This window comes from Schistocerca gregaria, chromosome 5, assembly GCF_023897955.1.
Source record: "Schistocerca gregaria isolate iqSchGreg1 chromosome 5, iqSchGreg1.2, whole genome shotgun sequence".
NCBI classification, from domain to species: domain Eukaryota; kingdom Metazoa; phylum Arthropoda; class Insecta; order Orthoptera; family Acrididae; genus Schistocerca; species Schistocerca gregaria.
Genome location: NC_064924.1, coordinates 449,671,260 through 449,679,502, shown reverse-complemented (window position 1 = coordinate 449,679,502; position 8,243 = coordinate 449,671,260). Strand labels below are relative to the sequence as shown.

General features: G+C 41.3%; 1 non-coding gene across 1 annotated transcript; it reads right to left on the bottom strand.

Moving 5' to 3' along the window:
- Positions 1-6,228: 6,228 nt before the first annotated feature.
- On the bottom strand, positions 6,229-6,303 carry Trnas-cga (transfer RNA serine (anticodon CGA)). The gene has a single exon. It is a non-coding gene; the product is annotated as a tRNA-Ser (tRNA).
- Between the last annotated feature and the right edge of the window lie 1,940 nt (positions 6,304-8,243).

Below are 8,243 nucleotides of genomic sequence, written 5' to 3'. Positions count from 1 at the left end.
CCATTGCGAGTCTATATGTTATATCCTCTATACTTTAGGCACTATCAGTAATTTGCTGCCCAAATAGCACAATTCATCTACAAGCTTAAGTGTCTCGCTACTTAATCTAATTCCCTCAGAATCACTTGATTTAATTCAATTATATCCCATTATCCTTCTTTTGCTTTTGTTAATATTCATCTTATACCCTCCTTGCAAGACACTATCCATTCCGTTCAACTACTCTTCTAAGTCGTTTACTGTCTGACAGAATTATAATGTCTTCGGTAAACCTCAAAGTTTGTATTTTTTCCCATGAACTGTAACTCCTTCTCCAAATTTTTCTTTGATTTCCTTTAATACTTGCTCAATATATAGATTGAATAACCTCCCACTCTGTTCTCAATCTCAGCTTCTCTTTCATGCTAATCGACTCTTGTAACTGGCGCCTGGTTTCTGCAGAAGTCGTATACAACCTTTCGCTCCATTTTACCTCTACTACTTTGAGCATTTCAAATAGTGTAGTCTACTCGTCATTATCAAAAGCTTTCTTCAAATATACAAAAGCTGTAAACGTCGGTTCGCCTTTCCTTAAACTGTATCATAAGATAAGGCTAAGTCAGTACCGCCTAATGTGTTCCTGCATTTCTCGGAAATCCAAACTGCTCTTCGCCGAAATCGGCATCTACCAGTTTTTCCATTCTTCTGTAAATTTGCCTGAATGTTTTTAACCATGACCTATTAAACTGACAGTTCGGTAAGACTCACACCTGTCAATACCTGCTTTCTTTCGAATTTTAATTATTACATCTTCTTAAAGTTTAAGGCTATTTTGCCTTCTCACACATCTTGCATACCAGGTGGAACAGTTCTGATACAGATTACTCTCCCAAGGATATCAGTAGTTCTGAGAAAATGTCGTTTACCCTGGGAGTCTTGTTTCGACTCTGGTCTTTCAGTATCATCTCATCTTCATCCATTTTCTCTTCTCTTTCTATAATATTGCCTTCAAGTTCATTTCTCATGGAAAGTCCTTCTGTATGCTCCTTCCACTTTTCCTTTCTTTTCTTAGGACTTGCTTTCCATCCAAGTTCTTGATATTGAAACAGCTGCTTTTCTTTTCTCCAGTTGTCCCTTTAATTTTCCTGTAAGCAGTCTCTATCTTTTCCTAATTATACATGATTTTGTGTTTTTGCATTTGTCCTCTAGCCATTCCTGTTTCACCATTTAGCGTTTTCTGTCAATCTCATTTTTTACACATTTATATTCCCCTTCGTCTGTTTCACTTGCTGCATTTTTATATATTCTCCCGACATCAATTAAGTCTGCTGTGATATCCAAGGATTTCCACTATACTTTGTCTTATTATCTATTTGATTCTCTGCTGCTTTCCGCGTCTCATATTTCACAGCTATACATTCGTCTTTTGCTATGTTCTTTTCCCATGTTCTAGTCAACTGTTGCCTAATGCTCCCTGTGAAACGCCCAACAACCTCTGGTTCTTTTAACATATCCACGTCACATCTTAATTTCTTGCCTTTTTGCAATTTCTTCAGTTTTAGTCTACAATTCATAAACAGTAAATTGTGATCAGAATCCACATCTGCCTCTGAACGTATCTTACATTTTACAATCTGATTTCTAAATATCTCTCTTACCATTATATAATCAGCCCGATATCTTCCAATGTCTCCAGGCCTCTTCCACGTACGCAACCTTCTTTCATGATTTTTAACCAAGTGTTAGCGATTATTAAATTATGCTCTGTGCCGAATTCCACCATGTGGGGTCCTCTGTCATTCCCTTCCCACAGTCGATATTCACCTATTATTATTCCTTCTCTGGCTTTTTCTAGTATCGAATTCAACAGTACCCAAAATAGTTAAGTTCTCCTATCCCTTAAGTATCTGAATTTTTTATTATCTCATCAGTTTTGTTTTCCCCGATAACGCCATTCTTCCGAGTAGCCCCACCCGGAGATCCGAATGGGCGACTATTTTATTTCCGGATATTTTACCCATTTTTATTTACTCATTTTTTTATTTAAGCATACATTACAGCTGGCTGTCCTCGGAGAAAATAACATCTGTAGTATCCCGTAGAGCTACAAGCCTTGGAAAAAGATACCGGCTGTAGTTCCCCTTGCTGTCGACCGTTCGTAGTACCAACATAGCATGACCAGGTTAGTTGATGTTACAAGGCCAGATCAATCTCTCATCCAAACTGCCGACTCTGCAACTCCTGAAAATGCTGTTGCCCCTCTCCAGGAACCACACATCTTTCTGGCATCTGAACAGATACCCCCTCTGTTGTGGTTGCACCTATGGTCCTTGGTTCATGGACGTTGGAAATGAGGGTAGGAAATGAATATTTGATTTTTTTTAATTGGCGTATACAACGTTTAGCTTAACCTCAGCATCTGTTCATAATGACCACAGACAGATTCAACGACGCACAAAATTTAGCCGCACTCATTCAGACACCCTGATTGACCGTTGTGCCGTTGTGCAGTGAGTCTAGCCGCTAGGAACCTAGCGACCTGTTCGTCTCTAGTCCCTACCTGAGAGGGGTTTTCATAAATAAATGACAGAGAGGTTGTGAAGAGCTTAAGGCACTAGAATTGCATTTAGGAGGACTTCGTTTCAAAGCCATGTCCAACCGCCTAGATCTAAGTTTTTCGTTGCCTCCCTAAATCGTTAAGGCAAATACCGTGAGTGATTCTTTCGGAAAGGATAGGACCAATTTCTTCCTCAACCTCTCCCCGTTTGAGCCTGTCTTCCGTCTTCAATAACTTTGTTGTTGACGGGGCACTATGCCCTACTCGACCTTTACAAACCAATATCTTCCTCCATCATTATAGGTAAAGAATCCTCCGGGGTCACATCACAGAAGAGTGTGTAGTTTTTAGTTAGGTGATGCCATCAATGTAGATGCAAAAGTCATAAGCACTCTAGAAACGGTACCTCTCTCGCATTCGTTTTTCAAGTCTTCAGACGTTTTGCGATCAGTTGTTTCTCTTATTAAAACACTTAGTTTAAGATTGTATACTACCTGCACAATTCTGATCTTAAATTATAGATTACTATTCACGTCTACATGGTGGCCCATAGCTGTGGAATCACCCTTCTAAAGCAAAAATATGTAAACAGAAATTTAAAGTCGAGTAATATGAGATGGGAGACGGGAAAGACTTGTGAGGCTGTGTCACCAACGGAGCAGCCATTTTGGAAGCCGCTGTCTTGGATGAAACTCGTAATTTTGTGATAGAGAGGGGTTACGTGACATATTTAAGAGATACAGAATCACACGAGAAGAAAGTGGTGTCTTTCGTTTGAGCAATGCTCTGTTCCTTCTCGGATTAGGTCGAATTATGTAGAAAATACGGCAAATGCCAATGCTAACACATACAGGCTTCAAGACTATGTCGGAGCAGACAGAAAGCTAATTGAGATAAAAATTACGACCTGCATCTAAGTTATCAGCTTCCAGAATAGCCACCGTGTTGTTAATACAGCCTTACATAGTCTCACAAGTTTTCACCTCTTTGTTCATCTCACACCACTTAACTCCAAATTTCTGTTTACCCATTTGTTTTTGTGTTGAAACAGAATTATAAAGGTCATGAATTGGTCATATTTGATCATCCATACCATAATTTTCATTTCTACGCTGATGTGACAAAAAAAATGGTTCAAATGGCTCTGAGCACTATAGGACTTAATTTCTGAGGTCATCAGTCCCCTAGAACTTAGAACTACTTAAACCTAACTAACCTAAGGACATCACACACATCCATGCCCGAGGCAGGATTCGAACCTGCGACCGTAGCGGTCACGCGGTTCCAGACTGAAGCGCCTAGAACCGCACGGCGACACCGGCCGGCGAGGTGACAAAAGTCATGACTTAGCGATGTATACAGACGGCGATAGTACCTCATACACAAGGTGTAAAAGGGCACTGCATTGCCAGAACTGTTGTTTGTACTCAGGTGAGTCATGCATGAACATTTCTGGTGTGATTATTACCACATGATGGCAACTAACAGACTTTGAACACGGATTGGTAGATTTCGGAAATCGTTAGGGAATTCAGTATTCCGAGATCCACTGTGTACCCAAATTTCGGGTATTACCTCTCACCACTAGACAACGCGGTGGCCGACGGCGTTCTCTTAACGAATGAGAGCAGCGGCGTTTGCATAGAGTTGTCAGTGCTAACAGACAAGCAACATTGCTTAAAATAGCCACAGAAATTAACTTGGGAGGTGCGACTAAAGTAATCTTTTCAACAGTGGACCAAAATTTGGCATTAATGGGTTCTGGCAACAGACGAACGACGTGAGTGCCTCCGCTAACAGCAAGACTAGAGGCATTACAAAGACGCCCACTGCACTTATTCACTGATTTTCATGTTTCATTTCCCCAGCCACTTCTATGCTGCAACGTTTATTAAATTTATGGTGAGATTGTTGTTTGGAAGCATGCATTGTATGCATTGTATTTATTCATAGAGTTTACAGCTTTATAGATACATACGTTTTGTTAACAAGATTAAATACCTTATACGAGGGTTGAATGAAACGTAATGCCTCCACCTTCGTTAATTGGGTTTGGATGGGAATATTTTAATAAATTAAACACAGAACTAATCCTTAGAATGTGATCTTTAATTAACAATATTCACTTTTCCACATATTCACCAGCCGATTGGATAGATTTCTGCGGACGATGAACAAGTTTTACTGAAGCCGTCATGGAAGAAGTCAACACTCTGTTTCCAGTCTCTCAGTTCTCTCAAAGTCTTGATCAGAAGCACAATGATCTCCCCACAGATCATCTTTCGTTATCGGGAACAGATGGAAGTCAGACGATGCTAAATCTGGATTGTGTGGAGGATGCTGTACGGTGGTGAGCTACAGTCTCTGAAGTTCTGCTATGGTGGCACGTGAAGTGTGTGGCTTGGGATTGTCATGCTGCAGGAAAACATTTCCCTTTTCCTTTCGGACCCTTGTCAGTCGTCGTTTCAGAGTTCGCAGTATTGTGATGTATCGCTCTGAATTTATTGTTGTTCCACGATCAAGGAAATAAACATGGATAAGACCATCTGCGTCCCAGAACACTGTGGTCATGATTTTTCCAGCTGAGAGCTGTGTCTTGATTTTCTTTTACTGGGGCGAGGCTGTGTGTCGATATTCCATAGACTGATGTTTCGTCTCCAGGTCGTAATGGTATACCCACGTTTCGTCTCCTGTCGCAACTGAATGGAAAAAGGCGTCACCTTCATCCTTGTAAAGTGAGAGGAGCTCCTGACAAATTTCAGGTCTGTGCACTTTCATTTCAGGAGTCAGCATCCGGGGTACCCATCATGCACAGATATTCCGATAGCCAAGCAAAGCAATAATGTGACCCACACGTTCTTGTGAAATGCCGACTGTGCTTGCGATTTCTCTCTGAGTGATACAACGATCGTCCTAAATCAATCTGTCAACATTTTGCTTTTGAAACTCGGTGGTTGTTGTCACAGGACTTCCAACTCTTTGTTTTTCATGTAGGTTGGATGGTTCCGCCTCAAAATCTTTAAACTTACTCGCCCAACGACGCACAGTACTCACATCAACACTCACCATAAACTGCTTTCATTCTCTGATGAATCTTCTTTGGGCTGACACCTACTGCTATCAAGAATTCAATAACTGCACGTTGCTTAAATAGCATTGACCGACCGTCTGCGCAGGGTTCCATAATTTATGCTGTAACATCTCAAAAGGTTATTGCTAAGGCTTCTCGCCAAATGGAGCTGTAGAGAAGAGGCTGCGAAACAAGTTAATACCTGCTGCATACCAATGCTGCCAACTGTTAAAGAGTTACGAATGTGGAGGCATTACTTTTCAGTCAATCCTCGCACAAAGCCAGAGACTTGATCCATGTTCAAGGATCAGTATTCGTATTTCACTTATTCATGGTACACGTTACCAACCCACTTGTTTAATACCACTATAGGAGTTTAAGATTGTGTGGTTCTTTTTTGTTCTGATCCAAGTCCATCATGAAAATGTACTTCATGTGGTCTGTTAGAGGACAAATGTACCGTGATACTGCATTTACCACTTGTTTATTGAATCATAACATGAAATTATTCAAAATTTTCTGTAATTGCTTTGATCCCATAGTTATTTCTGAAAATTATTGCGTTTTCTGCGGCTGTTTCCATGTGCTCATGTATTGAAACTTCCTGGCAGATTAAAACTGTGTGCCCGACCGAGACTCGAACTCGGGACCTTTGCCTTTCGGGGGCAAGTGCTCTACCAACTGAGCTACCGAAGCACGACTCACGCCCGGTACTCACAGCTTCACTTCTGCCAGTATCTCTTCTCCTACCTTCCAAACTTTACAGAAGCTCTTCTGCGAACCTTGCAGAACTAGCACTCCTGAAAGAAAGGAAGCAGTTCGAGTCTCGGTCGGGCACACAGTTTTAATCTGCCAGGAAGTTTCATATCAGCATACACTCCGCTGTAGAGTGAAAATCTCATTCTGCTCATGTATTGTTTCTTAAGTCAGTAGTTGATCTGAGCCCAATTTAATATATGAATATTAACATCAGCATATTTAATATATGAATGTTAACTTCAGCATATTTTCAATTATGTGCATTCATTTCACAATAAGTACAAGACAGTTTTGTTGTAAAGTGTCAGACACACCTTACATTGAATTCCTGAAATAATTCTGGTTAATTCGATATGTCACATGACATAGTTACGTGAAAATGTACAAATTTTATTGATATGCAGATCAAACGAACATACCAACAAACGTGTGTGCTCAAATGTGTGGGAGTTAACTGCTAAGGTCATCAGTCCCTAAGCTTACGCACTACTTAACCTAAATTATCCTAAGGACAAACACACAAACACACACACGCATGCCCGAGGGAGGACCCGAACCTCCGCCGTGACCAGCCGCACAAGCCACGACTGCAGCGCCAGAGACCGGTCGGCTAATCACGGGCGGCAAACATACCAGCATCTCGTGAATATAAACCACTATCACTCAAGCTAGTAATTGCAGGCAAGTAATTTTCCAGACCCTAGCTGCGAGACGCAGTCGTGAGCGAAGGAGAATTTAATGACAGCACGTGCGTCTTGCATTGGGGTGAAATCTCGCATTGGGACACCTAGCGGACACAATGAGACGCTGGAGCCACTGCGTAGGCCATCGGCAAAAGACGCCCCTTGTCCCTGCTTTTGACAACGAGCCTTCAGAAAGCCTTTCTACAGGAACATGGCTGGAGATGGAAGATAAACGTCCGGAGAAACCCAACTCAAAACACTGGTGACTCACTGTAGCCACCTGTGTTAAAACTCGCATGAAAGAAAAAGCTGTTTATTTCAGTATTACGTAGCAGAAGTTAAGCTCCGCCCTAAGAAAGGAAAGACGTCTGTGATAGGCTACAAAAACTCTAGTGGCTGGAGTTGTAACAAGTATGAAAGCTCTGATTAGCCCGAAAGAGAATGCATGGCCACCAGCTTTGATATAGACAAATTTCAGACAGAGTAATTCGCTTCCCTTGTTGCAGAAAATCGTCGAATATTTGAGCAAGGCGACTCGCGCTGGACTCAGACGATTCCAAGAGTCATTATGTGAACACTTGTTTACATCTTAACTCATTAGGAGTTAAACTTCAAAGTCTCCTGGTATGGAGTTCTGCACCAAGCACTGACAGTTAACGCTTGTGATCGATTTGAGGGCAACAACATTCGCATTATTCCAGCCAATATCGGGTACCATGCCAATTAACTTAGCTAGTGAGTAACTAGGAGTCTTGGCCCCACCGAAGACATAGGAAATGTGTTCGACTCGTGTTTACCAGTCGAGAGAGATTTAGAATAGATTCTCACAGCTCGAACTGACAGACTCCACTGACGCCGCCGACGCAACGTGAACATCAGAAAGTGATATTCAATTGACACTCGAAACTGCGATCATCTCCTTTTCTCCGAATTTTCGTACATTCAACCATGACCTGTAGTTAAACATATTCATGACTGTCGGGCTTAATTGAAGCAGAAACGCAAGATATTCGATCTAACGGAAAGGATTGATCAGCCACTTTAGAGTGCTATATACTATGTATTTGTTGAATTGTTTTAATTGTGTACTTCTTTTTGATTGCTCTTTACCGACTCCCATTCAGTTTTTGGATTTTCATTGTGTATTTTAGCGTAATTGATATCTATGGCTACAACTGTAGTTCATTTATTTGTA